Source organism: Pseudorca crassidens, chromosome 7, assembly GCF_039906515.1.
Source record: "Pseudorca crassidens isolate mPseCra1 chromosome 7, mPseCra1.hap1, whole genome shotgun sequence".
In the NCBI taxonomy this organism is placed as follows: domain Eukaryota; kingdom Metazoa; phylum Chordata; class Mammalia; order Artiodactyla; family Delphinidae; genus Pseudorca; species Pseudorca crassidens.
Window position 1 is genome coordinate 9687501 of NC_090302.1, and position 20861 is coordinate 9708361.

A 20861-nucleotide genomic window follows, 5' to 3' on the forward strand; every position below is an offset into this window, starting at 1 on the left:
GGCGATTCCGGCGGGTGCAGCTGAACGGTAAGTCTGACCCAGGCTCACTGGACGCCAGCCTCTTCTGAGCCCATAAACCCTTAAGGCCTAACTCCAGAATGCACAGTCTTAGCAGCTGCACCTGAACTTCTGCTTTGTTCCCACAAATGGGGCCCTCACCCTCCAGCCACTGACCTTTCTGTCCTTGAATTCAACCAAGTTCATTCCCACCTCAGGGCCTTTGCACTAGCTGTTCCCTCCTCCTAGAATGCTTTCCCCCCAAATCTTTCGCAGTGCAGACTCCTCAGCTCAAAGGACACCTCTCAAAGGAGCCATCCCTGATTCCCCAGTCACTTGCCCGTGGCCCTGGAGACTTTCTGAATTGACCGGCCGAGGTGTTTGTTTATTGTCTGTCTGCCCTACCTGAAGAGATGCTCTGTGACGGCAGGGACCTGTCTATCTAGTTCAGCGCACATAGTACGTGCTCCACGAATGAGTCAATGAGTGAACGGCTATAAGTAAACTCTGTATACAGACACACGCACAAATCTTTAGACACGCGGCCTTTCCTTAGGGCAACGCACTGGGTGAGGCCTGGCCCCCTGTAGGTGCTTCATCACTATCTTTTGAGAGAATGGATGACTACTTGGGGGCGGTTCCCTTGACGCTGCCAGATGGGTCAATAGCTTACCAAGTAAAATGAGGATGCCCCCCACACCAGGCCCGCACGTGCCATGGCCTCTGCTGCCCACACGACCTGCGCTCCTGTGGCCAGCTGAACCACAGCAAGTTCAGCCAGATCCCTGCAGGCCACTCTCAGAGGTGCCCATCAGCATCAGGGTGGCCGCTACAGCGGGAGGGGGAAGCACCCTTCCGGAGGAGCTGGGATCAGTGGAAAGAGTGAATTAGCGGTGGTGAGTGACTAATCAGGAAATAATCAGGTTATACGCATCACAAAAATGTCTGCACGTCAGATAGAGAATTGGGTTTTCCGGGAAGACAGGGGAAGCTTTGGGGGAGGTGTGTGTAGTGGTGAGAGCAGGGGCTCTGGGGTAGAACGTCCAGTCACCAATCCCCACCCCTGCCCCTTAGCAACTGTGTCTGTGGATATTAACAGGAGCAGCCTCATAGGGTTGCCAGAGGATATGGTGAAACCATGCATGGAAAAGCCTCGAGGCTCCACAAACATCAGCTCTTAATATAGTCATTAAGATACCTTGCCCCAAGGACCTGCTCCTCGGGTCCCACCCGCACCGCCTTCCCCAGGCCATGAGTGTGAGCCCGGTGGGTACTATCATTCCCATTTAACAGAGAGAGAACTGAGGCTCGAAGTCCCACAGGGAGGAGGCCCTGGAATCCTGAGCCATCAGTAGAACAATGGGAGGGACCAGGGGACTGCTCCAACAGAGAGTCCAACTTAGAACCTTCTTAGGTCACAGTTGGTCTGGGCAGAGGTCTGCCCAGGGCTGAGAGGGTCCAAGTGTGAGGCTGGACCACGTGGTGGGAGCGGGTGAGACCTGAAGGTCCGGGCTTCTAGGAGGTCAGCCCATTTATGGCCAGAACTCAGTGGTTGGAGGGACCAGCCAGGGTCTGGATGGTACCAGCAAAGCGGTTAAGCACAGCCATCCCGCCCGTATGATGGGCAGTGTGCAGCACTAAGGGGCTCACAGCTGGATCTCACTGGATTCTGGCCCCAGCCCGGGAGGGATCTGAGGACACGGAGGCCCAGAGAAGCGATGTCACCTGCCTCAATCACACAGCGGGTCTACAGGAAGCAGCGCTGGGTTTTGAACTCGGGTCTCGGGGACCCCAGGGCTTTTGCCTTTGCCATTACAGGATGCTGGTAGTGCAGAGGCCAGTGTCGGGCAGGCCTGACTCAAAGCCCAGCCCAGGAAATTACTCTCCACATGACCTTGGCCATGCCAGTTCCCTGGCCTGATGGTCCAGGCGGACCTCGTGGGTTCAACAGTCCTCACATGACAGGGCTAATGGGGAAACCTCAAACGTCAAAATGCAAACACACATTAGGCAGGCAGGCAGGAAACGTTCTTTGTTACCAGCAATCTCTCTTTCCTTTCCTTTTACCTCCAGCCAGTATAAGCTGGGGTCAGTTCCAGGTTCCATTTCTAGTGGAAGGAGCCAAGTAGGGAAACAGAGGTAGGTGGTAGTTACTGCATGAGGCAGAGTCCACCCAGATAGGATTAAGAGGGGGGTGGGGGGGTGAGCCGACTGACACCTCCTCCCCCCTCCTCCCTCCACTGCAGACCTGGGGGGCTGGGTGTGGGGAGGCCCCGTGTGCCCGCTGCTCACCCTATCAGAAGCCACTTCTCAGATTCTTCCTCCTGCTACCCCGGTACCAGGCCCTGGGCTGGACACTGGGGACAAAGGAGAATCAGACCCAGACCCCCACCTGGAGTAAGTCCCAGACTGGTGGGAGAGGGATGCTGGACCTAGGCGTTCTAACCCAGACGGGCCGTGCGAGCCAGAGGAGAACTGGCTGCCCGCCTGCACACAGGGTGGGCTTCATCCCTGCCGACGTGGTGGGTACATGGCAGGCTCAAATCCCAGCTCCCCTCCCCTTACTAGCAGGGTGACCTGAGTCAGGAATGTTCCTTTGTCTCTCCTTGCCTCACCTTCCTCCTGGCAAAATGAGGACAGCATCAGTACCTCCTCATGGGGATGAGGGCATTCAGCCAGCTGACGCCAGCCCATACCAGGCTCAGTCCTGCTCCCGAGGCCACAATTTGGATTGTTCTGACCCACAGAGAGGTCACTGAAGGCTGCAGGAGCACGGGTGGCCTGTCCAAGCCCACCCAGCTCCTGGGTGACCCAGCTGGCTCTGAGGCCGGGCCCCCAACTGTAAGCTCCATAAGGACAGGGACCTGCCTGTCTTCTTTATTGTTGAACCCCCATGCCCAACCCAGGGCATGGGGAGGGACACGACGGGGAAGGAAATTGAGCTGAGTCATCAAGAATTCCACCATGGAGGAAAGGATGGGGAGGACATTCCAGGCAGAGGGAACAGCACGGGCAAAGGCAGGGAGCTGTGAAAGAGACCGCTGTGTTCAGAGAGCTAAAGCCACCCAGTGCTCCTGGATGGGAGTGAGAGGCAGGCGACAGAGCTTGGGGCAGTGGTGTGCTGGTAAAGCTTAACAATTGGCTCTCTTTTACAACTGGGTTAGGGGAGAGGAGAGAGGCCCTGAGTTGTAGCATTTGCCAGTTTACATGGTATAAGCTCTCCCGCCATGGCTGATTTCAAGCTACCAGTGTGACATCAACCAGCTCCCAAAGCTGAAAATTTAACGACCAGCTCTTGTGAGCCAGTACGAGCAGAGGAGCCTGGGGGAGGGGAGGGCTGCCTAGCTGGACCACGTGGGAGGCTGCTTCCTGGCACTGAGGCCTCTGTGGGTCTCCATGGAGCAATGGACTAACGGTTCGTAGGCAGAGGCAGGTCCGACAAGGTGGTTCCAAGTCCAAGTCTAGTGACGTCTCCATCTGTATGCCCCTCCTCACCCCATTTAGGGCAGAAGTAGGGTGATGGGCTGTCCGAGGGAGGCCAGAGCCCTGCCCAGGTCCTCTGCGCACCCACTGTCCCCCACCCCAGCTGGGGAGCTACAGGCCCCAGCCCAGAGGTGGTGGCAGGGTCACCTTGGGGAGAGTTATTTGCGCCTGGGTGGAAGCGGGGGGATATTATGCACCGAAGGCCACAGCCAAGGACACTAATCTGAACAGACAAGGAATCAATGGGAATTTCTATTTAGGGAGGAAATCAATAGGAATTTCAAGGTAGGAAAAAGGGGAATTACCTTTAATTGGAGTTCTCATCCAGTTGGGTCTCTGGTGAGGCCAGGGCTCACCAGGTCTTTGAGGGACGGCCAGACTGGACCCCCGCCCTGCCATGGCCCTGCCTGGTGTACCTCCCAGCAGGTAAGAGACCCCTTCCCTCACAGGACCCTCTGGCCTCTTGTTAGGACGCCAGGGTGGAGCAGGCAAACAGAGGCCTCTGGAATCAGGCCCTCAGAGCGCCATTTCCTTGCGTGCTGGGTGGGGACAGTGGGGCACTTGCCTCATCAGTGAGGAGCAAATTTCAAATGTGTGAGGCACAGAGAGCTTAAACAAGTTGCCCAAGATCACACAGCTTGGAAACAGGTGCTGGGATTTGAACCCAGGCCAACCCGGCACCAGAAGCTGAGCTCTAACCACTGAGCTCACAGGAGGTCTTCAGTCCTACTAGGTGTGTCCTAGATTGTCCGTGTCCCTTCTGGGGGAGATCAGATGGCTGGGGGTGAGCGACCGGGGCCCTGGGAGAGGGCAGGGGAGCTTCAAGCCACTTGGGGAGGGCCCCGAAACTAGCTGTCCCCACTGCTGCCTCCCCAAAGGCACACACAGATATCCCCTGAGGCCATGTCCCCACAAAGAAAAGGACAAAGAAAGGATCAGCCAGGTTCCTAAGCAGATCCCACCAGAGGGCAGATCTAGCTGCCTGGCAGATAGGCTGCTGTGGAATCATGGAGCCCACCCCTCCCCCAGGAACGGCAGCCCCACCCAAAGCTGGGGGCCCCCTGCGGGGGGGAGCCTGGGCCAGGGTCACAGCAAGAGAACTCCCCTGGGCTGAGGGCCTACTATATGCCAGGCCCTGTGATAGGGGCTTTTCTGCATCTCACTAGATCCTCCCACACACCCTGTGGGAAGTGAGGGACTGTCGCCTCAGAAGCAGAGCTGGGGGAGCAGGAGAGAGGAGAGCCAGCCCCCAAAAGGTGGGGTCTCGTCCACCATCTTAAGGCGATGCATTGGTCTGATGACAGTTCAGACTTTGATTTAAAAAGACTTAGAGAAAGTTAGTGGCGAAGGAGCAGCTGAAACCACGAGGTGGGGAGAGCGGGGGAGGAGGCTGGGGGGGAGGGTCCTTTACGTGCTCGCCTCCACCCCAGGCCCCATAGCTTCCCGTCATGGACACCCTCACTTGGCCTCTCTGTTTAGAAAACAAAGGCCAGAGGGGAAAGGGGACTTGCCCAAGATCACGTGGCTAAGAGGATCTGAGCCCAGGCTCTCCCATAGCTCTCATCACCTTACTGGGCCCGAGGGTACAGCCAGCCGAGGCTTCTGTCGGGGAGGAGCGGGGCACAGAGAGGCACAGAGAGGCACAGAGAATGGGCAGAAATTAAGAGTCAGATTTAGAGCAGAATCTGGCCCCCATGGAGACCCGGAGTGCTGGGCAGGGAAGCTGAGGCACGTTGAGTTACATGGATGACAGAGCCAGCAAGGCAGATGCCTAATGCTTGGGGAGTCCCCCCACTTCCCTTACTATTCCATCCCCAACCTGCAGGGGGCACCAAGGACACAGGGGCCCTGAAAAGGCTCTGGAGCCCCATGGGGTGGAGTTCTGCATCAACTCAAAGTCAAGGGGCTTGGCCCCTCTGACCTCAGTTTCCCCATCTGTGAAAAAGGTAGATCAACTGTTCCGTACAGGTTGTCGTAAAGACTGGAAAAAACACGGAATGTAAGGTGCTGTCCCTGAGGAAGTGCTAAGGGACGTCTGCTGAAGGAGGCCCCTGGACAGGCGGATGAGCGTGGCTGAGCAGATGAGGGAAGGACCGCGTCCTGCCCTGACCGACCAGCCCGACAGAGAGGTCCCCAGAGTGGTGACCCCCCAGCCCACCCAGGTGGTGAGCACGTGGTCTGAGAGTGGCTTGAGCGTGGCCCGGGGCACGGCCCTGGCCACTGTCTGCCGTCCCCACCCCCCACATTCCTCTCTGCTCTTTAGGACACGAGCAGCGCAGCCTCTGCTGGTCCCCCCACTCCGGCACCCTGGGCCCAGCCCATCTGGGGGAGGTGAGGCCCACAGCCCAAATGAGCCTCGGCTGAGGGACCAAGCGGGGGCCGCCCTGGGGATCTGAGCCATCAGGGCTCCACTGAGGCCCTCGCTCTGGGCACCAGGCTCTCTTTCTCATTCTTCTTCTCGAACCTCAGGACAACCTGCAGGTGTGGATTCTGATCCCTGCTACACAGATGAGAAAACCAGGACTGGAAGCAGCTCGTCCAAGAGCCCATGGGCCCTGGTCTGTCTGATTCTGCCTCACGCTGCCCTACCTGAGCAGGGAGGGTCTGGGGTCTGCGTCCAGCCCTCCTGCGCCCAGGCATGTGGGGAGTGAGCCTCCTTGCCCCCTCCTCTGCAGCCCTCACCAGACCTGCCCGGGTCTCAGGCAGAGATGAGGCCTGTCCCTGCCCCCTGTCGGATGAGCTGGGCTCAGCTGGAGTCGCCAGTTATTGGAGCTGCCAGGGCCCTGCTCATCTCATTAAGTCCAGGAGCGGGGCCGGCAGCTTTTACAGGCCCCATAAAGCATTGCTCGTGGCCTCCTCAGCATGCAGCTGGCCCTGGCACCCTGTCCCTTCCCGGGCCAGGGAGGACGAGTTTCTTTTTAGAGGAGCTGATCTCCCAGATTCATAAAATCACCAGAAATGCCATGGGGGTCTGTGCCCTGAAAGATAAGTACCGGGTGACACCTCTGGCCTAGAGGTTGGTGTGAAGCGAGAAGTGTCCACTCGACAGGGGCCCCAGGCTTGTCCATCCTCACAGGGCAGGCCCTGTGCTGATGAGCACTTTGAGCCAATTATCTCATTAAGGCTTCAAAACAGTCCTATAGGGGAGACGGTATTATTAGCCCCATTTTACAGATGTGGAAATCGAGCCTGGGGGGAGTGAGTCACACCTGGCCAAGGTGGGGGAGGCAGAGCTGGAATTTGGACCCCGCGCCAAGCTCCTCAGGGCCCTGCGCTGACTGCAGCCTGCCTTGGCAGTTTAAACACTGCCCTCCGGCTTCAGAGAGGAACCCCAAGTGCCCCAGCACCCCTGCTTGCGTACATAAATGAGTCCACAGGAGCAAGAGTACAAGATTCTTGCTGGCTCCCTGCCCCACCTGCACGTTGCAGAATCTCACCAACCCCCAAAGACACCCCAGGTCTTTCTGGGCGTCCCCAGAGGGTGTCTCGTATGGGCTTGGAAGCCCGTCCACTCAGGTCCCTCCCACTGGCCCCTGTGTGGATGTCCATCGCTACCCGGGCAGGTCAAGTCCCCTCCCAGCCAGAGCCTCTGCTGCTCTGCCTCTGGGCACCACCCCTGCTTTGAAGGGGCAACCCCGCCCTCACCCCAGCCTGCCAGGCCAGGACCTCACCTCTGAGCATGGGGAAAATCCTTCCCCCTCAGCTGGGGTGGCCCAGCCCTGGCTCTGTGGCCTTGCAGTTCTGGTCTGGGCTGACCAGCTGGGTGAAGCCCCACGTGCCTGACTTGCCTCATCTGTTAATTGGAGGCAGCTGTGAGGAACAGGTGCGCGAACACAAGTCTCACGGTGCACCGGGCCTTGTGGCTCCTGCTACCCAGGCCTCCCCGCTCTCCCCTCCCACCCCCCGCGCTAACTGTCCCCCTCCTCACCAGCCCCTCCCACCCAAAACTCCAGCCCAAAAGGGGTCCCCAGCCCCTCACGCCTCTCAGACACTGCTCCGCAGGGGACACCCTCTGGCTTTTCTCAAGTCCCGACAGCTGTCACCGCCCTGCCCGATGTGTCCTACATCCCCTCCCTCCCCACTGCTCAGCATACACATCTGCCGCTGCACCCCTCCCCAGACTGGGCTTGGGGGGTGAGGTGAAGAAGAGGAGGAAGCCACTGCGAGGAGTCACAGCTGAAAACCAGGGTACCCTCGAGATGGAGGCAGGAGGGGTGAGGTGTCCCCCCCGCCTTCCTCAGGGTGGAAGGCTTGCCTAGTTGGCTGCTGTTGCCATAGCGGGTGCCAGGGGCAGAGGGCAGGGACCAGAGTATTGCAAAAGCTCAATTACAACAGAGTGGGACACACACCCTGTCCTCTGGCCATACAAGTGCACACACACACCTACACACGCACAGAATCCTTTGTGGTCCGGCTTCTCCCCACACTTTACTCCCTAATCTGCCACCTCAGGCACACTTGTTACCAGGGAAAATCTGACCCAGAACATCCTAAGGTTTCAGACTTGACTCATGTGTCTCTGCCACATGTGTGCTGACTCACGTGTACACGGGTGAACAGCCACGTACAAGACAAACAGGTATGCATGGTGCAGGCACAGGTAAAAAACACGCATCCTCTTGCAGGCATGGACAGGCACGCACACACATGCACACGCAGACACATGTACGCAAATTCAGAGGCCTGCGCACCCACGAACCAGCACGCACACATAATTCATGCACACACTGTGAACCTGTGTACACACGTGCACTTGCAGATGGATGTACACGTACACGCAGGCACACACACACTCATGCACAAATCCAGAGGCCTGCAGGCCCCTGAAGGAGCGTGCATGCGTGTGCATTCCTCGCACGTGGAAGGCAACTTGTAGGGAAGAGCCCAGCCCCACCTGCCTCTCCCCGCACCGTAGGTGAGTTACCTGGATACCGCTGCTCCTGTCCCCACCCCCGTGCCCTGGGGAGTCCTCAGTGCAGGGCAGGGCCTTTCTAAGCCCTTGAAAGTCCCTCAGGTGACTGTGCGTGGCAAAAAGTGGGGCACAAAGGGAGCAGCCCCTGCATCATGGCAACAGAGATGGCCTGTGCTCAGCACGCCATCAGCACTGTGCCCATCCAGGGACAGAATGAGCCTATGTACCAACCAAGTGGCCATCCTTGTGCCTTCTCACTGGGCACCCAGAGGATGGGCACTGCAGGGGGCAGAGGGGTGATTTCCCAAGAAGAAGGGAGGAAGAGGGGTGATGGGGAAAGAGTGGCAGGAAAAGGGTAGGAGAATGGAGGAGGGACCGCCAGGGAGGGGCTGGCTGCCATCTTTAGGAATAGGGCATTTCTACCATCCTTAAGGAATCCCCAAGGAACTGTGTAATATACTTATTCCTTGTGTCTATTGTCATTGTCCGTCACCCTCCCTGTTTTGAACCTAGATCAAGGTGGCACAGAGTAGAGGCTGAATCCATGTTTGTTGAACAAATGAATGCATGAATGTCCAGTTCTGAGCACTGTCCCCCACCCCCCTGCATCCACCACCTCTGGCTCCACCAGTCTCCTCCCCAATCCCAGCAAACAGATCTTTCTCATGCCCTGACCCCCCACTGGGAGGATGATCTGGTAGCCTCATAGACCTCACAGAGCTGCCCTCCTGGAGGAGGAGAGAGGCTCTGGCTTGAAGAGAAAAGTCATGGATGGGGAGGGCAGGACACATCGTTCCCCCAGGCAGTCCTTCCCCAGAGCACACACTGTCCTGGGCAGCGGATCCTCTCCCAGGGTGCAGTTACCACCCAGGAGCTGCCATCTTCCAAATCCTGACCTGCTGCCAGCTGCCTCATGGCCTTCCTTGGCCATCCCTCCGGTCCTCTTTCCCTTTCCCCTAAACCTGCTCCCCTCACAGGCTCCCCAACAGCCACCCAGCACCCCTCCCCATCCCCCTAAAATCAGGAACAAGATAAGAATGTCTTCTCTCCCTACTTTATTCAACACTGTATCGGAAGTTCTAGCCAGAGCAATCAGGCAAGAAATAAAAAGCATCCATATTGGAAAGAAAGAAATAAAACTCTCTCTATATGTAGATGATATGATGTAGCATATAGATAATTTTAAGGAATCCACAAAGAAACTATTAGGGCTAATAAAAAGTTGAGCAAGGTTGCAAGATATAAGATCAATATACAGAAATCAACTGTATTTCTATACATTAGCAATGAACAAACAAAAAACGAAATTAAGAAAATTGCATTTACAATAGCATCAAAAAGAATAAAATACTTAGCAGTAAATTGAACAAAAGAAGTGTAATACTCTGAAAATTATAAAACATTTTTTAACGAAATTAAAGAAGACATAAATAAATGAAAAGATAGCCTATGTTCATGGACTGAAAGACAATATTATTAAAATGGCAATATCCTCCAAATTGATCTACATATTAAATGCAATCTTTAACAAAATTCCAGCTGCCATTCTGGCAGAATGGGCAAGTAGATCCTAAAATTCGTGTGGAAATGCAAGGGAGAAAGTATAGTCAAAACAATCTTGAAAAAGAAGAACCAAGTTGAAGGACTCACACTTTCTGATTTCAACACATGACAAAGTTACAGGAATCAACACTGTATGGTACTAGTGTGCGGTTAGACATACAATCAATGGAATAGAATTGAGAGTCAAGAAAAAAAGGACCTCACATTTAAAGTTAATTGGTATTCAACAATGGTACCAACACAACTCAATGGGGGAAGAATATTCTTTTCCATAAATGGTGCTGACAGTGTGGATATCCACGTGCAAAAGAATGAAAGTGGACCCCTATCTCACATCATATGCAAAAATTAATTCAAAATGGGTCAAACACCTAAACAGAAGAGTTAAGACTGTAAAACTCTTAGAAGAAAAACATAGGTGTAAATCTTGGATCAGGCAATGGCTTCTTAGATATGACACCGAAAGCAGAGTAACCAAATTTAAAATAGATAAGGAAGACATCATATTTTAAGGACAACCTTTGAGAGGTGGTTTCTGAGTAGTTTCTGCTCTAGGACCATGATCAACAGGATGTTTCTAGCAACTTCCTTAGAGCAATGTGGTTAATATCAATAGCTTTTCTCTCCATTGGTCATAGTGATACAGTAGCTAGCACAGGCTGTGCGAAAAGGCGTCTGTTTGCTTCCTGGAATTATGGGTGCTGGTTGACACCCCTGGTGGTAGCTGTAGTGGCAAGGAAACTAGAAGGAAGAAAGAAAGAAAAAGAGAAGAAGGAATGAAGGAAGAGAGGGAGGGAGGGAGGAAGAAATAACTTTTGGGCTTCAAAATATACTATCAAGAAAGTGAAAGGCAACCTCAGAATGAGAAAAAATATTTGCAAACCCTGTATCTGATAAGGGTCTAATATCCAGAATAAAGAACCCTTACAATTCAACAATACAAAGGCAAATAACCCACCTTTAAACTGGACAAAAAAGCTGAGTAGCCATTTCTCCAGAGAAAATATACAAATGGCCAATAAGCACATGAAAAAATGCTCCACCTTTTTCACCATTAGGGAAATGCAAATCAAAACCACAATGAGATGCAACTTCACACCCACACAGGCTACAATCAAAAAGAGAGATAATAACAAGTATTGGCGAGGTTGTGGAAAAACTGGAGCCCTCATACCCTGTTGATGGGGATGCAAAATGGTGCAGCCTCTGGCAGTTCCTCAAATGGTTAAACACGGGATTACCATACGACCCAGCAATTATACTCCTAAGTATATGCCGCAGAGAAAGGAAAACACATGTCCACACACAAAAGTCTGTGCATGAGTGTTCACAGCATATCCATTCATAACAACCAAAAAGTGGACAAATCCAAATGTCCATCAACCTGATGAGTGGATAAACAAAATATGATATATCCAGGTAATGGAATATTATCCAACAGTAAAAAGGAATGAAGTTCTGATACATGTGACAACATGGAGGAACCTTGAAAACATTATACTGAGTGAAAAAACCCAGTGGCAGAAGGCCACATATTATATGATTCCATTTACGTGAAATGTTCAAAAGTCAATCCGTGGAGACAGAAAGTAAATTAGTGGTTGCCAAGGGCTGAGGGGGTTAGCGGGGCTAATAGGCACAGAGTTTGTTTTTGAGGTAATGAAAATCTTCTAAAATTGATTGTGGTAACTGTCATATAACCCTTTGAATATACTCAAAAACGTTGAATTTTATACTTTAAGTAGGGGAATTGTTTGGTGTGTGAATTATATACCTAAAAAGCTCTTATAAAAAAAAAAAATAGGGCACCAGGTGAAGTGACCAGGTGAAAGAGAGACGGTGAGTAGTCCAGGCTGAGGGATGTCAGATCAGTGGCCTGCATGACAACAATTCCCTGCACGTGTCATCGCAGACATGCCAAATATCAGAACACTCTGCTCCCAGAGCCTAGATGGGGCCCCAGGACACCACCCCACTGCTGACTTTTGACATCAATCACCATCTTCTTCTGACTTTGGCAGTTCTCTGGCTCCTGACATCATTCCACAATCTGGTACCCAACTTTAATCTTTAGCTAATTCCTGACCTCAGCCACTTGCTGGTTCCAGACTTCTGTTTCTACCTGGCTCCTGACCTCAGTGCAGCACCCAGTTTCTGAACCTACCTTATCAAGGAAATAAATATACAACACGTTCTACCATTGCCTGCACCCATAGCCATGGCAGGCATCACTAATGGATCACAGCATTCCTTCCCACTGAGCCTACATGTGGCCTTGGAACCCTTCTCAATACATACCCCCAGGAAGCCAATCTCAATTATTTGGAGCTGGAAAATGAAATGAAACCAAATTTCTGGCTCCTTCCTAGTCAGCAATCAAACCCTGACCTCAGCCACTCACACCTCTGACCCGTGTCCTGTCGGGGACCCTGCTCTGGTCAGCCCGGGACCCTTGGGCTTTGCCTGAAAACACACTGAGTGACGAGCCACACAGAAATGTATGCTGTAAGCAGTTCTGGGCACCTCAGCCCTGGGTGAACAGCGGGCGTGACTTCACAAGGAACTTGGCTCTGTCTGAACCCCGGCTGAATGGCTTCCACTGGCCCCCAAACTGCTGGGCCTCCACGCTGGACAAGGTGGCATGAACCATCCCCTGCCCGGGCCTCAGGTGCTCCCTGACATCTGCCTGCCTCACAAGCCTGCGGCCCCAGGTGTTCTCTTCTTATCACCCTACGTGGACCTGCCTTCCTGGGTGTGTCTGGGATTCACACCCCTACTTAGGTGGGGCCCTGTGACCACCTAATGCCAACTGCGGACAAGCAGTCATTTTTCATTCAACAAACTGTTACTAAACACCTGTAGTCTGGGCCAGCTCTGTTCCAGGCACTTGGGGTAGAGAGTGAACCAGACAGACAGGTCCTGTCCTTGAGGAAACTGCACCATCTCTGAATCCCTTCCCTGTGCCCACTGAACCCCTTATTTCCCTGCTTAAACCCCTCAGCCAGCACAGAAGGACAAATACTATATGAGCTCACTTATACGTGGAATCTAACATAGTCAAACTCATGGAAGCAGAGAGTAGGATGGTGGTTGCCAGGGGGTGGGGTCAGGGGGCAGTGGAGTGGATGGTCACAGGGCACAGTTTCAGTTATGAATAAGTTCTGTCTCTACAGCACAGTGCCTACAGCTAATGATACTACTGTATACTTAAACTTTGCGAAGAGGGTAGATCTTATGTTAAGTGTTCTTACCACACACACATGCAAATAATAATAATAATAATAAAGACGGTGGGAGGAAGTTCTGGGAGGTGATGGGTATGCTTTTGACCCTGATTGTGGTGATGCTTTCAGGGATGGATACTCATCCCCCAAACCTACTGAGTTGTATACTTTAAATGTGTACAACTTTCTATAAGTCAATCAGATCTCAATAAAATGGTTTTTAAAAAAAACACAAAAAAACCTCCAGCAACTTTCCCTTTCACTCTGAACCAAATCCTGGCTCCCAGCCTGAGCTGGTCCTGCCTTGCTCCGACCTGGTCTTCAAGATCGTCCCCACCTCGGGACTTTGAGGCTGGTCCTTCCTTCCTGGCAGAGTCTGCCCCTAAGCCTCTCTTGCTTATTCCTCCCTCTCTCCAGGGCTTGGCTAAAGGTCACCTCCTCAGAGAAGCCTTCCTGACCCACTGGGGAGGTGCTAACACAGACCAAAGCCAGCCCCACCAACAGAGACCCCACCCCCACCCCGTTCAACCGATCAGATGATCAGATTGACTGGCCAGGGCCGGGGCGGTGGTTCTGTGGAGCAGCCCAGGGCTGAGGACCAGAAGCCCTGAAGGCCTGGCTGTTTGCTCATCTCCCCAAGGAGGCAACGGGAAGCCAGAAGAGCTCTCTCTCCCGCGGCCCCCGGAGCCTGGGACAGGAGGGAGTGGAGGAGGCAGGCAAGTGAATGGAGTGTGACTACATGAGCAGAGGGAAGGCAGGAGGGGGCGCCCCTAAATACCACTCACCTGCGCACCCTGCTTTCAACCAGCGATATCTGAGAAGACACTTGCCCACGCTGACAGCTAAGACTCTGGGCTGGGGGAGACCTGTCAGCCCCAAAGGCCTCGAAGTTTTGGGAAGTTTTCTGGAAGTGTGGGGTAGAGTGTACTAGGGGTAGAGATGGGGACCGCAGGGAAAGTCCGCAGTCCCCGGTGGAGACCCAAGGCCAAGCTGGCCTGCAGCACTGACACCAGTTTCCAGCATTCAAACGGGGTGGTACCACCTGGGTCGGGAGTTAGAAGGATGTAGGCCAGACTCCTGCCCTCCTGACCTCAGGTGGCCATGGAGACAAGGGAGCTCTGAGGCCTGGTCAGGGTCACAGGCAGGCAGGGACATGGATGATGCTGGAAGAAACCCAGAGTCTGGAAAGTCAGAGGCAGCCACCCCAGGGCCTCTCATGCGGAGGGCTGTGGGGTCTTCCTGGGGCCTCCCAGTGCCCCTCCACGTGGGTGTCCACGCGTCTTGTCTGCCTGTGTAAGGCTGGTGACTTGTGTTATCTGCCCGTGGCCCTGCCACTGCATCTCCCTTTCTGTGCAGGTACCTGGGATTCTGGGTACCCCTATCTGCTTCTCTCCATTTCCGGGTATGTGACATGTGATGGAAGTAGCAGCTGAGATTCAGACTTTAGAATCTCAGAGGCCTGGTCTGAGTCTCTGAGCATCAGTTTTCTAAAATGCAGATACTAATCATAATACCCCCCTCCCAGGGGGTTCTGGGGATTCAGTGACAGCCCGCGCAGCATCAGAGCGCTGAGTGAGCGAAGGTTAGCTGCTTCTCATGAAGTGCGGGCACCTGTTCACTTCTGTATGACTTTCTGGATGATTCTGAGGGTTCAGATCTCCATGTCTGTGTCTCTGTATGTCTCTGTGCATGCCGCTATGAACTTGCAGGTGTGCGTGTGTAATCCGAGGCCCAGCTGTCCCGGGGGGGGGCTGTGGCTCAGTCTACGGGGCCTCATTGCACTTAATTACACCTGAAGGGGTGTTTATTCACTCCAGGCCCCACTCAGCCTTCAGCCACAATCTGGACGAGGCTCTGTAGAGCTCAGGAACATGGTCTTGTCCATCCTTGTGCACGCAGGCACCCTGCCAAGGAGGCTGGAAGGCCAGGCCACCCCAGGCGACCCCTCACAAACACCCCACCCTGCCTCGGCCCCTCCCCTCAGGACCCGGAGACTTCAGTCTCGGGAACTCTCTCCCAGCTCAGGTCACCCTCCCGCCCTCCTCCCTTGGACAGACTCCAGAGGTAGGGGGATGGACATAATGACGGTCAGGGTCTAGGCCAGCATCAAGGCCAGGATGAGGTTCACCTGGAAACTGAGCAGGGTCACACCTGCTGGACCCTCACCCCAGCCCTGCCCAGGCTTCTCCCAGCCAGTATCTCATCAGGAGCACCCCCGTCCCCCCCACCACCGGCTGCCTCTATCCCAGAACATGTCCCTGACCCAGACCTTCTTCCCTCTGACCCACCCCTCAGTCCCCAAGGCTCAGTCACTCCACCTTCTCATCACAAACCCTGACATCTCTCTGCCGCGTCCCCAAAGCCCTTCTCCAGGGTCTCCTGAGTCACCCTCATAGTGAGCTGGGGCCTGAATTCAACCCCAGACTAAGCAGCGTGGGACCTGGAGCAAATCACAACATCTCCCTGAGCCTCAGTTTCCTCCTCTGTGAAATGGGGATCACTGGGTTGCACAAAAAGAAGATTCAGGTTGAATGAGCTTAAGTTAAAGGGGGATTTTATCAGAAGGATGCTGCAGTCAAGGACATCATGGCACTGCAGGAGGCGATGTGCAATACCCAGGCCGCAGGTGGGGAGGGACAGAGCCAGGACCAGGGGCAGCTGGGCCGCAGGTGAGGAGGGCGGCAGGACTCTTTCTTCATCTCTCTCAGAACAGGGATTTCACTCTCTTCGTTCGCTGGAGTCTGGCTTTTGTCCAGAGTAGAAAATATGGCTGACAATTAGCCTTCGAGTTCTACATTTAGAGTTCTACCTTTTAACTTCATTAAAATTAAGAGCTCCTGGTCATCAAGGCACCTTTAAGAGAGTAAAAAGGCAGAATATATAAAGAACCCCTAGAAAGCAATAAGAAAAGAGCAGACAACCCATTTTTTTTTAATGGCCAGAAGCCTTGAACGGGCCCTTCACAGAAAAGGGTATCCAAAGATGAGAAGGCCTAGAAAAGCTGTTAACGTCACTGATATCATTAGTCACCAGGAAAATTCAAAGTGATACATGCCGCCCCTGCCCAGATGGCTAAAATTAAAAGAACTGGCAATGGTAAGTGTCACAATGTAGAGAAACTTGAACTCTCCGAGACTGCTGAGAGGAGCAGAGAGCAGTAGGGCCACTTTGGGAAGCAGTGTGGCAGCATCTACTAAAGCTAGAGAGAGAGAGACGGACAGAACCAAGGAATTCCACTCCTGGCATATACGCAAGAGAATGAGTAGCCCTCCAGAAAACAGGCACAAGAAGGATCACGACAGCAGGGTTCATGATAGCCCCAATCTGGAGACAGCACAAATGTCTACGAAAAAGAGAATGAATTAGCAAATTATGGCCAGTTCACACAATGGACTCCTACACAGCAATGGAAAGGGACAAACTACCGCAACATGCGACAACTTGGATAATTTTCTAAGCATAATATTGGACAAAAGGAGCCAGATGTAGAACACATGCTATTTGATTCTTGCACAAAGTCCAAAAAGAGCAAAACTGGTCAATGGTGATAGTCTGTGGGGAGGTATTGACTAGAAAGAGGAATGAGGGAGCCTGCTACGGAGCTTGTTCTGGATGATGGTGACATGGATGTGACATGAGTAGGATTTCAGCCAGCTGTCCACTTCAGATGTGTGCCCCAAACGGAATGCAAGTTAAATTAGATAAGAAAGAAAAGCAACTCTTATCCTTCAGCCATCAACGGTCTCTGTCTCTCATGCCCCAGTTCAAAAATCCCAGGAAAGGAAGTCATTGGCCCAACCCAATGGTGCTTGGGGTCAAGACCATGGAACAACATGGCAGCCCCATAGGATGGAGTTGGGGGAGGAGAAGCCATGTAGATGGAGGTGCTGCTTCCAGAACAGGGAGGGGAGGGGAAGAAAGACCAAAGTACAGCCGTCTACTCCTTCGTTTCTCCGCGCCTTCCTTTCCCCATCTGCAAAGTGGAAACAACAGTGCTTCCTGCCACAAAGGGTCGAGATGAGGATTCAAGAGATAACTGGCCTCAACAGCCACTACTTGACACAGGGTCCCCTTCCCTTTGTCCCTCTTCCCCACCCAGCCCTGCTCCCTGGCCACCCCTGCCCCTCTGTTCCTCCCACCTTCAGCTCCCCTTCTCTGCCCTCTGTGATCCCCAAAGTGAGGCCCCATCACCATATAATTTCAAATTACTTGTAGCTTTAGTTAATTAAATGTAAAATCATTGGAATAAAATTATACCTTCATTAGAGATTAACTCCCGTTTCAGGCCTGGGATAATGACCGCGCTCTCTCCCCCCTTCCTCCAAACCACACACAAAATGGTCAGTTAAACTGAATGGGAAAAGTTTAACGACTGCATGGCAATCAAGCTTATTATTATTTAAGCACGAGCTATTACCATGTGCAATGAGGTATCCGCCAGTAAATTATCTTTGAAAGAGTCAGTCCTTGTCTGAGCACAGACAGGCTGAGGGATGCTGCCGGGGAGGCCGTGCCCGGTGAGCGGCCCAGGCCTGGGGAGGAGGCGGTGGTCCCATCCCTCTTGCTGGTGGTCCCATCCCTCTGGTCCCATCCCTCTGGTCCCATCCCTCTTGCTGACCCAGAACCTGCTCTCAGGACCCTCCGCCCAGTCTCGGGGTCTCGGTCAGGATCTCAGGGTCACTGTGAAGGGAGCATGGGGGCCTCCATCTGACCCTCCAGCCCACGGTAAGGGGTGGGTGCTCTGCCACAGGACAGAGACTGGGGCCCAAGAGGGGTCCCTGAAAACTAGGAAGAGGGCAGAGAAGGGAGAAATGGGGTGTATAGGGCAGGGAGGGGGCTGGAATGAGGCAGAGAGAGACGGAGAGACAGAGAGAGGAAGAGGAAGAACCTCCGAGTGACATGAGGAGGAGGTTGCGACGGAAACTAGGACATAAGGGGGCAGTCAGAGAACCATGGGGTGAACTTAGAGCAAACAGGGCGGAAACAAATGAACAGAGAGCAGAGGAACCAAGAAGGCCCACAAGAAATATGAATTCAGGGCAGGGGTGCGTGTTTACCGAGACTGCTGTTTGCTGGGCGCCTGGAGGCTCGGGCCACTCTCTCCCGTAGAGAGACCGCTGTCGCAGCCTGCTGGGGACTGAGGGATTTGCAAGATGGGGGACTTTGGGTGCTAAATTGAGCAACATCTCGGGAGAACCAGGACAAGTTGGTCGCCCTGCTCTCAGATCCTACAGCAACCGGAACCATAATCCCCACTTCACAGGTGAAGAACTGAGGCTCAGTGGGGTGAAGCCATTCGCCCAAGACCGTGGAGACAGATAAGAGAGGAAAAGACATGAAGACTCAAAGACAAAGTGTCTCCCACCTCCGGGTCTGTCTAAACGCCCGCCTTCCCCCACCTCACCCCAGCCTCCCCACTGCCCTAGACACCTTCTCCTCTCGCTGCTCTCCTCCTAAGTGCTGAGGACCCGTTTCTGTCCCCAGTCTCTGTCCTCTGCTAGAGTATCCCCTTACCACGGGCTGGATGGAGGAGTGGGCTGGGGGGTCAGTGAGACGCCACACCTGGATCTCAGTGGCAGGTGGATGGGACACACGTGCACAGGAGGCTCTCAGGTTCTCAGACCCCCACCCCAGACTGCAGGCAACAGCCAGAATCCTCCTCTCGGGGGCCTTTAGGGGCCCACTGAGCAGGGTTGAAGTCTAAGTTCTAGCTTCAACTCACTGGATGACCTTGGAAGTTTTCTTAACCTCATTTGTAAAACGGGGTGATAATGGTCCCCACGTCACAGGGTTGTTGTAGGGTTTGATGAGACTGGGCGAGTAAGTGCCCTGAGCAGAGGCTGGCACTGAGCAGCCGTCCTGGGGAAGAGACCCCACCCCCAGGGAGGAGAGCAGTCCCTCTCCTGGGCATGATCTCCTCTCCCAGCACCCTCAGTGAGCCTCTTGGCCCCAGACAGGGCAACAGGGTGAGCTGGCATGGGACTCAATCTGGAGCAAGGCGACAAGGGACCACAGAGTGGGGACAACAGCAGCCTGTCTCTGGGACCCCTTTGCCCCCATAAAATAAAGATCCTCATTTTGCATCTTTCCAGAAATCCAAACGCACACCCTCTTCACACAGCCAATGCTCGATAATAAATTTTTATGGAGTGAAACTATAAACGAATGTGTACATTAACCAGAGGTCGCTATTTTCCAGGCAGCCCCTGGGAACAGGCGCCACGCCACCCTCAGGGAAACCCGACCTGCCATAAACTTCTCATCCAAGTTCCCCTGCAGACAGACTCCCTTGAATGTCACCTCTATCTCTCCCACAGGTCAGGCCGAGAGTTAGAGATAGGGGCCGCGTGTGTGCCTACATCTGCTATCTGACGGTGAGTGATGGGAGACACACTCCCGGGACATGTTTACTGTCGCCCCGCACCCCGGCCCTCGCTCTCTGCCGCGCCGTCCCCTGAAAATTCACGGCCCGGCTCCCACTGGCAAATGACTGATACGGCCTTCACGGCGGGACCTGCTAGTCACTTGTCTCAAGGAGACTGGGAAGGAAATTCAGGCACAATATAAATGGGGCCCATGGCAGCCTCAAACACCTTGGAAAATTCCCCAGCCTGGACATCGCACCGATTTTAAGTAATAAAAGCACAGAGAGATTACATGGCCGCCTGACAGCCTGCAACGGACGGCCGCCTGCATGAACTTTTTACCTTCGGGATGGGGACAGAGAGAAGAGGAAGGAAAAAAAGAGGAAAGAGCCGTCCGGCGAGCCAGCTGCTTCCTTACTCTGACTCAAAAGCCACTGCCGAGATGCAGGCAGGAACTGCACTGGATGCATCCCCAACTCAGATACCCGGAGGGACTGTATCCTCTCCAGGGGACCTCGGCCTCCATTTCCCCATCTGGCAAATGGGAATATTCGTGACCCATTTGTCAGTTCTCCAAAATCCAGAAACAGCCCTAAAATAAAACTTTCTAGTGCTGGAAATGTAATCCTTGCTTTCATTCATTAATTTATTCTTTGATTCAACAAGAATTTGTCCTGGTGTCAGTTTAGCAGTGGGCATGGAGATAGGGGGGTGACAGCATGGGGAGATGTGAGGCAATGTCCAAGAAACAACTGAAAGACCACTCATCAGCCTTGTGACCTTGGGCACATCACTCCAGCCCCTAGAGCCTCAGTTTCCTCATCGCATAAAATGGGGACTGTCTCCAAGTCCTTCTCTCTACAGCTGGAGAGTACTTATGCAAATCTGGGAGCCCACCCTAAAGACCCAGAGTTCCCAAGCTGGGCGTGAAACCATGAACCTATCTGGACTGGAGGGCACAGAGAACCCATCTCTATCTCTTGGGTCCAGGAGCCCATCACTGACACAGTCAGCCTGGAGTGGGAAGGGGGACATGGGATGAACGTTAACTGCCAATGGTTCACCCCAGGGACCAAGAGAAGGTCCTGGAGACAGAGGAGGCCCCCCACTCACATGCTGGGTGATCACCCCAGAGATGGAACCCATTTCAGCTTGCCCCCCAGCCCCTCCCCGAGACGTAGATAAGAGCAGATGAGAGAGGGGAGCACCCATTCCCTCCGCTCTCCTCCACGTGGATGTGGGGAGTTTGGCTTTTTCCTCCCAAAGTCCAAGGGAATCTTTCTTCCAGCCCAGGTGCCTGCAAGGAGAGGAAACTGG

The 20861-nt window shown here is 53.6% G+C and overlaps 1 long non-coding RNA gene across 1 annotated transcript in view; it reads left to right on the forward strand.

Annotated features, from left to right (window-relative positions):
- Window positions 1–20127, forward strand: part of LOC137226963 (uncharacterized) — a 22744-nt gene extending 2617 nt beyond the window's left edge. Inside the window, exons 2-3 of the long non-coding RNA XR_010944628.1 lie at window positions 1–27; window positions 19497–20127. The exon at window positions 1–27 is cut by the window's left edge and continues 133 nt beyond it. This is a non-coding gene — a long non-coding RNA (uncharacterized lncRNA). The remainder of the gene's footprint in view (window positions 28–19496) is intronic.
- The last annotated feature ends 734 nt before the right edge of the window (window positions 20128–20861 follow it).